The sequence below is a fragment of the Callorhinus ursinus genome, unplaced genomic scaffold, assembly GCF_003265705.2.
Source record: "Callorhinus ursinus isolate GAN/ISIS: 27379988/994484 unplaced genomic scaffold, GSC_fseal_2.0 scaffold19, whole genome shotgun sequence".
Lineage (NCBI taxonomy): Eukaryota > Metazoa > Chordata > Mammalia > Carnivora > Otariidae > Callorhinus > Callorhinus ursinus.
The window spans coordinates 23,065,264-23,075,274 of NW_027397081.1; positions in this window are offsets into that span (position 1 = coordinate 23,065,264).

Genomic DNA, 10,011 nt, shown 5'->3' on the forward strand with positions numbered 1-10,011 from the left:
AACTTCCAGAGAAAGACTACTTATGCTTAGACATTAATGTTCTTTTGTCAAAGCTCAACAGAGGATGAATATCAGGTTTGTTTAACACCATCACCTGCATACATGGTGATTTTTGTGGTTGCAGTTGCTGGGGAGGGGGGATGCTGGGGTGCAAATGCAGAGCCCTGTTCATCCTAAGGGTAGGATGGGTTTGGGGAGAATTTTCACTTCCTTCCCTCATTTTACTTCGTCCTCATATTGTACCCATCATTCTTTTTCAGAGAAAAACTAGAGGAAAGTAAACAACTGTCCTGGGAAGCCCTTAAAACAAAATAAGTCACAGACCAGCAGGAGGCAAAGACGTTTGTATAGGAGGAGTGGGGGCTAAGCCATCCATATTTCTTTAGTGATGGGAGTCATATTTGCTGACTTTAAGTATAAAACGTAAAGAGAAGGATGGACATCATTGCTTTCCTAATTGGAAGCCTTCACCCTATTCCTTGGGCCCTTGATGAAGAAACAGTTAGGATCACTCTTACGTGTTCTGATAGTGCACTGAACTTCTCCTTCACGATAATTAGCAAAATTAACTTCTAATTATTCATGTGGCCAGGTATTCTTTGCAAAATATTAGACAACTTTGTTTTTCCCTTCCAGGCATTTCTCTTCTTTCCTCTTTTCCCACATTTAAGCATGACCTCAAGAGGACTTGTGGGAGAGGTGAAATAAAGGAGTCTTCCTGGCTTTGACTTTCAAAAGACTAAGTGCTTAGGAGAATGAATCATTAAAAAAGGGGAAAAACAGAGTTTAAGGGCATTGGTAAAAATATTATTGAAAAGATGGACCGTGTAATCTGCGATGGATAATAAAGAGAACAAAAGAGAGGAATAAAGAATTAGGTGAAAGTAGATGATTAACAGATGAAAATTCTAATGAGTTTGGAGATGAATAGTAAAAGAAGGATGGGAGATTTTGAGATAGAGAAGTTAGGAGTGATGACAAGGTGTAGAACCTAACTATGGGAATGAGGAGCATAAGTGGAATGGAAAATGTCATTGGCAATGATGTTGAAGAGGTGGTCCAGATCAGCATTCATGTCTCCTGAGATACTGGTATTGCCCAAGGTGGATATGAAGACCATCAGCCAGGTTCCTGATCCCTCAGAGACTGTGGGGAGGGACAAGTAGGTTAGTGTGCTCTATGAATGGACCTAGTATCTCCATAAGATATCTGGTTATTTTAAACTCTCTCTATCAGTTTTTATCACAGTTCAGGCTTTTTTGAAAGCTGCATACCCCATCTTCTTTCTTTCATAATCTGAAGAGTATACACACAAATCTTAAGCCTTTTTAAGCAACAAGCTGCGAAGCCACCTCTGTCTTTCAGTAGTTTGGTCCATAGCAAGACCCCAACAGTGTATAAGATGGGGGTCCCCAAATTAGAGAACCACAGATGATCACTCTGACTTATTGAAATAGTCTTTCAAATTCTGCCAGGCAAGAGAGTTTTAAATACGTCCCATTAATCAGCTCAATATTGAAAATTTTTTGAAGGTCAAAATTATTTCATTTTACTCTATTCTTAGTAAATTATTGGTATTTTTTCTACTGATTTGCTAGTGTGGTAGCTTATATTTCCAAAGATGGCCATGACAATATCTTGTATCCCACATGCTTTTCTCTGATAGGACCTTGACATTCCTCCCACCAAGTGGTGGTATCTATGTCCCTTCTTTTGAATCTGGAAAGAACTTTTTAACTGAGACAACCAATAAAGAATATACTTCAGAAGTGAGACTATGTGATTTCTGAAGCTACAGCATAAACATCTTATGCACTTCCACCTTGTTCTCTTGGAGCACATGTTGTTGGAACCCAGCATCCAGGCTGGGAAGGAGCCTAACTAGCCCATGTGTACAGACCACTTGGAGAGGCCATGTTGACAGTTTACCTGAGGTCCCAGCAAGCGGCCAGGATCAACTGCCAGACATGCTTGAAAGCCCTCCAGATCATTCCAAGCCCCAGCCAACCACTCACCCAAAGTCTGAATTTTTCCAATTGAAGTCCCAGATATCATGTGATTGTAAAAGCCATTTCTTCCATGCCCTGTCCAAATGCCTTACCCCTAGGTTCCATAGGTATATCTTTTTAGAAGTTTTCAGTTGGTTTGTTATACAAAAATAGATTACCAGAGCAACAGGAAACTAATAAAAATTATTTGAGTTAAAGTGCTTGAGAGTCGGTGGTGTGTGTGTGTGTGTGTGTGTGTTTACTCAAAAGTAAGCCTTCTCCTCATTTAACCAAACTCATACCAAACTGGCAATTAACTCATTAACCTTCAAAACTATCAGGGTATAGGTGGACTTATAGAGGGCCAGAGTTAGCATGAGAGCAGTTCTATAATAGAGAATAAAATTCAGGAAGATTATGCTGGATTGTGCCAAAATATTGTAGCAAAAGACCTCCTGCTTGACTCTTGTCAGTTCCTAGGTAACTTTTAGCATTTGTCTTCCTCTGTTAACGCCCCCTTCTACCTCGGCATACATCCGATTTTAGATCACAGGTTGGATATCATGCTTAATATTGGCTTTCTCAGAACCAACAAAACCTAACCTTTTTCTGGCTTTTATCCTGTCAAATTTCTATCACATCACACACAACTAAAACTCATTTTGCCATAAAAATCTCAAGTATCGCACCAGGCCCAGTTGGACTTAATGGTGAATTCTACGAAACATTAAAGGAAGACTTTAAACTGATTCTCTACAATCTCTTCCAGAGGAAAGAGGCACAGAGAATACTTCCTAACTCATTCTATAAGACTAGCATTACCCTAATACTAAAATCAGACAAAGACATTACAAAAAAAGAAAACTAAAGACAAATATATCTCGTGAACATAGACGCAAAAATCCTCAATGAAATATTAGCAAATTTAATTTTAAAATGTATAAAAATTACAGACCACAGTTGAGTGAGATTAGTCCAGGTGTGCAAGGTGCAAGGCTATTTCAACATTTGAAAATCAATTAATATAAACCATCTCATCAACAGGATAAAAAAGAAAAATCACATGATCGTATCAACAGATGTAGAAAAACCCATTTGACAAAACCCAACATCCATTCGTGATAAAAACTCTCAGTAAACTAGAAATAGAGGGGAATTTTCTCAACTTGATAAAGAATGTCTACAAAAAACCTATTGTTAACATCCTACTTAATGGTGGGAATGATACCTAATGGTACACCTTCCCACTAAGGTCAAGTTCAAAGTGAGGATGTGTCCTCTTGCCATTCTTTTCCGACACTGAGCTGGAAATTCTAGCTAATGCAATAAGTCAAGAAAAGAAAAGGAAAAATATACAGATTAGGAAGGAAGCCATAAAACTCTTCATTCACAGGAATGAAGGAATTATCTATGCAGGAAATCCAAAAGAATCAACTTTAAAAACCTAGAACTAATAAACAATTACGACAATGTTGTAGGATTCAAGGTTAGTATACAAAAGTTAATCATTTTCTTATATACCAACAATGAACAAGTAAAATTTGAAATGAAAAAAAGGAATACCACTTATATTACCACTTCCAAAAATGAAATACTTAGGTTGATGTCTAACAAAGTATGTACAAAATTCCTATGAGGAAAACTATAAAACTCTGATGAACAAAATCAAAGAACTAAGCAAATGGAAATACATCCCTTGCTTCATACAGTGGAACAAAGATAGTCTCTTCAACAAATGATGCCAGAACAGTTGGACATCTACGTGCAAAACAATGCATCTAGACATAGACCTGACACCCTTCACAAAAATTAACTCAAAATGGGTCATAGACCTAAATGTATAACAAAAAACTATACAATCCCTAGAAGATAACACAGGAGGAAACATGACCTTGGATATGGCAATGCTTTTTTAGATACAACACCAAAGGTATGATCCATGAGTGGATAATTGATAGTCTGGACTTACTTTAAAATCAAAATCTTCTGCTCTGTGAAAGATAATGTTAAGAGAATGGGCAGACAAGCCACAGACTGGGAGAAAGTATTTGCAAGACGCATCCAATAAAGGACTGTTATCCGAAATATACACAGAAGCTTTAAAAATTAATGATAAGAAAAACAACCCAGTGAAAAAATGGGCCAAAGACCTTAACAGACACCTTACCAGAGAAGATATACAAATGGCAAACAGCATATGAAAAGATGCCCCACATTATATGTCATCAGGGAAATGAAAATTAAAACGGCAATGGGATATCCAATGGCCCAAACCTGGAACACTGACAGTACTTCACCCAGTGAAGATGTGGAGCAATGGAAACTTGCATTCATTGCTGATTGGAATGAAAAATGGTACAGCCACTTTGGAAAAGAGTTTGGCAGTTTACTACATGATCCAATAGTCATGCTCCTTGGTATTTACCCAAAGGAGTTGAAAAATTACGTCCACGCAAAAACGTTCACATCAATATGTGTAGCAGCTTTATTCATAATTGCAAAACTTGGAAGCAGCCAAGATGTCCCTCAGTAGGTGAGGGGATAAATAAACTGTGGTATCTCCAGACAATGGAATATTATTCATCACAAAGAGAAATGAGCTATTAAGCCATGCAAAGACATGGAGGACAGTTAAATGCATGTTACTAAATGAATGACACCAATCTGAAAAAGCTACAATACTGTATGATTCCAACTATATGACATTCTGGAAAGTACTAAATTGGGGAGACAGCAGAAAGATCAGTGGTTGCCAGGGGCTGAGGGGAATGGGAGCGGGATGAATAGGCAGAGCACAGAGGATTTTTACCACAGGGATAATACTCCATGTAATGCTATAATGGTGCATACATGTCACTATACATTTGTCCGGCCATAGAATGTACAACTCCAAGGAGGAGTTGTAATGTAAACTATAGACTTTGGGTGCTTATGATGTGTCAGTGTAGGTTCATCAGTTAAAACAAAATGTAGCATCCTGGTGGGGGACATTGTCAATAGGGGAGGCTATGAATGTATGGGATCAGGAGATATGTGGAAAATCTCTGTACCTTTCCCTTAATTTTTCTGTGAACCTGAAATTGCTCTAAACAATAAAGGCATAAAAATCAAATATCTCTATCCATTCTGACCATTTATTGTAAGTATCTTTACTACTTGTGTGTGTGTGTGTGTATGTGTGTGTGTATTTCAGTGCAACTTTGTGTGTAAATGAATAGATCACACACAAAGAGACATATGGGTTTACTTGTTTTATACCTGCCCTGGAGTATGTCATTGAATATATAACACAAAACTAAAATTATTTGGAATGGATTATAATATCAAGAGTCTCTTAGGAACATGGTCTCATATATCTTATTATCCTCAGAGCTTAAACGACTTTCCAATTGTCTAGTTTAAAGATTTTATACTAACATTTAAATATATATCCTCTTGACTTGCCCTGAATGGATACAGAGAAAATGGCACAGAGAAAATGATCACAAAACCTGCTCATTTATTCAAGCATTATTCTCTTACAGGCTTGAATACTGCCATGAAATGTGGTTTCAGAATGCAGAGCATATGCAAACCCAATTGAAGAATTCTTTTCCATACAGTGTTCCTACCTTGGGTACATATAATGCTGTGGATGCATTTCCCGGTTGTATTTTCCTTCCTTCCAAATCTGTGCAGAATACACTTGGTCTCTCACATTTTGTTTTACAAACAAAACCTAAGAGAAGTCATCTTTTTTTTTCTCCTTAGAAAGAAGTATATCACTGCAGTTATTAATGAGCTGCAAAGTCCAGACCAGGAGACAAAGCTTTGTATTTTGAGAAAATCCCTGAGAGTTTTTGTTTGTCTTTTTGTTTTTTGAGGGTAGTTGTGTCTGTTTGTTTTTTTAAAGGCAGATGTGTCTGTTTGTTTTTTAAAGGTAGACGACTGTCACTAAAAGGGATAAACCCTGGCAGGAGAAATAGATGAATATTTCAACCTGGTGCTATTTTGCTTTTGGCCCAGAAAGGCAAAACTCATTTTTGCTAATAGATTTTTTTTTCTCCAGTCACATGTACTGCAGGTTATAGAACGCAAATTATGGTAAATCTCCTGCTCTTTGCATTAGACACAAACAAAAAATGCCAACCAAACAAAAGAATATGATTTATAATTCTCTACAATTGCATCTTTTTTCCAACAATATATAATCATACTGCTTCTCTTATTTTACAGCTTAGGAGTGATGGGTGGAATCACTTTTTTTTTTAACTTTTGCTGATAAAAAATAATAAGTAGAATAATAAAATCCATCCATTTTCCTGAGTGTATTGTAGAGAAAGAGCAAAATTCTGTGGCTGTTTATTAATCAGTTGGATTTGTAAATGCAGGGTATTTGACTTAAGCTCAATCTGCTCCCAAACAAATATCCCCACAGCATGTTATGTATTAAACCATTTTTCTCAGATTAAAATCTTCCAAGTGGAGCCTCCAGTGCTGCGATCATTCAGGATCCTGAAGGCTGACTGGAGACTTTTTTTCTGATGGACGGGGCATTTTCCTCTGACTGCCATTCTCCCTGGTTGCCTCAGGCTCATCAGATGTCCAGAGTTTCTTTGTGCCTTCACTCTGAAACCTACCTAGAAAGAGAGTGTTGTGGTTTTAACTTCCAAAGGGGGCTCACCGATCTGTGGGAAAGTTGGGGGTCAGTTGAAAACAGGATCAACATTTTCATTTCATATTTTGTAGGCTATTCATTTGTCAGATTTTATTCAGGGATTTGATATGTTGCCTACCTTACAGAGTATTTAGTCTATCAACATATCATGATTCATCCTTCCACCCCTTCATTCCTTCATTCATTCCTTCATTTTATTCATCCAGTCAAAAACTTTTGAGTACTTACTGTATGAGAAGTGACATGAATATAGCAAGGAAGAAGATAGATAAAGATTGTATTCCCCTGAAGTTTAGTTACCAATGGGGGAGACCAACAAACAAACGTGCACAAATAATACCTTGTCTATTTATAGATTATGCTGATATTATGAAGGCTATAAAGAGAACGGTGAGATAGAGAATAACTGGAGAAAGCCATTTAAAATAAAATGGTCAGCAATGGGCTTTTCGAGAAGGTGTTGTCCGAGTTGGTCTTTGAAGGAGGTATCAGAACTGCATAAAGCAGGAGGAAGAGTGTTTCAATAACACTGTGTCAATAATGTAAATTTTCAGAGATGGGAAAGGGTTTGCATGCTCAGAAATAAAGGGTAGGCTGTAGAATTCAAGCATAGTTAGTAAAGAAAAGACACACTGGAAGGAAAAGGAAATAGGCTACCTAACCAAGTTTGGATTTTATTTGAATGGGATAGTATTGAGAGGTTTTTTTTTTGGGGGGGGGGTAGGAAAAGACTTTATTTTTTTATTTTTTATTTTTTATTATTATTATGTTATGTTAATCACCATACATTACACCATTAGTTTTTGATGGAGTGTTCCATGATTCATTGTTTGCATATAACACCCAGTGCTCCACGCAGAACGTGCCCTCTTTAATACCCATCACCAGGCTAACCCATCCCCCCACCCCCCTCCCCTCTAGAACCCTCAGTTTGTTTCTCAGAGTCCATCGTCTCTCATGGTTCGTCTCCCCCTCTGATTTACCCCCTTCATTCTTCCCCTCCTGCTATCTTCTTCTTCTTTTTTTTTTTGAACATATATCACCTCACACCCGTCAGAATGGCTAAAATTAACAAGTCAGGGAACGACAGATGTTGGCGGGGATGTGGAGAAAGGGGAACCCTCCTACACTGTTGGTGGGAATGCAAGCTGGTGCAGCCACTCTGGAAAACAGTGTTGAGAGTCTTTAATTCAAAGAGAGATGCAATCTGATGTATAGTTTTAAGCAATCACCTTGCCTGCCATGTAAATAGTAATCTGGAGAAAAGGGGATGGTGGTTTGGATTAATGCAATCATCATGAAATTGGAGAGGATTGAAATACATTTTGAAAGTAAAACCAATATGGGGTGCCTGGGTGGCTCAGTCGGTTAAGCATTGGACTCTTGGTTTCAGCTCAGGTCATGATCTCAGGGTCTTGACATTGAGCCCCCTACCCCACTGAGCTCTATGCTCAGCTTAGAGTCTACTTGGGATTCTCTCTCTCTCTCTGCCTCTGCCCCTCCCCTGCTCACACTCTCTTTCTCTCTAAAATAAGTAAATAAATAAAACCATTTTTAAAAAAGAAAGTAAAACCAATGGGATTTGATGATGGAGGAAAGGTGGAGAATAGGGACATAGTGTATTTATGGATGATGTAACAGTGGTATTTGGGTTGATGCACTGTGAAGCTATTTTTTGATGAGCAAAACTGGATGGGGAGCAGGAAGAAGATATTTGAATAGGGGTAGGTTATCAAAAGTTCCATATTGGACAAATTCAGCTAAATTTACCTCTTAAGATGTCTAAGTGAAAATGTATAAATCGAGTACTTGTAGAGGTTAGGGTGGTGCAAAGGCTAGAGGTTTAAGGAGGATTAAGCAGAGATTTCAATGAATTAAAGTCACAATGCTGGATAATACAGAGCTAGGGACCAGGCTAGAAATAAACCACTTTTATTAGGTGCCCACAGTGGGCACATAGTTGCCTGTGGCAGTTCCAGGGCTCCCACATCTCCCATTGTACCCAGCCCATCCCAACCTTCAAACCCCACTCCAGTTCACATAGATGAATCCCAATTTCCCTTCCCTCCCAGTGCATTTCCACATTCACTCAGACTTTGTTCTTCTATTCGCCATCTCAGCCCCTGATGCAGAGGACAGTCTCTCTCTCTTTTTTTTTTTTTATGAGAGAGAGAGTGCACACGTGTGTAGAGGGTAAGGGAGGGGCAGAAGGAGAGGGAGAGAGAGAATCCCAGGCATCTCCAAGCCCAGCACAGAGCCCCACACCTGGCTGGATCTCACAACCCGGAGGTCATGACCTGAGCTGAAAGCAAGAGTGGGATGCTTAACCAACTGTGCCACCCAGGCGCTCCCAGAGGACAGTGTACTTACAGAGAGACCTGAGACCATGGCTGTTTACCAGCAGATACCTCGAGCTGCTATTATATGCAATTCTCTGACTCACTATGCTTATTGACTCACCATACATTTCCCCCAAACACTTGAAGCTTCAGAAGAGAGGCCAAGGGCTAGAGGGTGGTTTGGGAATTCAATTCTCCTTCCATCCCTATAAATAGCTGCTTTAATTTGAGTCTGGGGCCCCTTTCTGTGGGAACCTGGCACTCTCACTGCCTATAAATCAAGGCTGTCAATCTTCCCTGCTGTCAACCTTTAACCAGAGCAAATTGCACAAGGGTTTATATTGCCCACTCCAGTGTCCTTGGGCTATTTCCTTTCTGGGTTGTCTGGCCTTGGCTAAAAGTTCTGGATTCACATTCCAGGCAACATTAAACTTCCTTTCCCATACACGTTCATGCTCACAAACCCTTGGAGTTTGACAAATTGTTTCAGTTCCCACCAAAGCCAGCTAGCTTGGTAAATCCATCAGACCTGCCAGGATTTCCCAGAGTGAGTTTAGAGGGGGAGGATATCTTGTCTCAACTGGTAGCTTCTCTATAGGCAGAATGCCCATAAATTTGTAATGTAAATCATTATGAGTGCCTAGCACATTGTAGGTGATAACTATTATTATTATTATCATTATTATTATTGTTATTATTACATTTTGGGCTGCCTATCAGAAAATGCTCTGTTATACATTTTAGAGACATCATCCTCCACTGTCTGTTGTACTTTGCCATTTTACTCATGGCTCAGGCACATTGTATTTAGTAGCTACCAGTTGATGTAAATACATTTGGTACAATAATTCAACAAATTCATTAAGTATTTCGGAAGCTATTATGTGAAGACATTGTGCTAAGCCAAGAGGGGATACCAAGATGAACAACCCAAGCTTCCTGTCTGGGAGAGAGTTATAATCTAAAGATGAGACAAGTGTACAAGTGGCTAGGAACAAGACTTGACTAGAACCAGAGCCATTGGAGT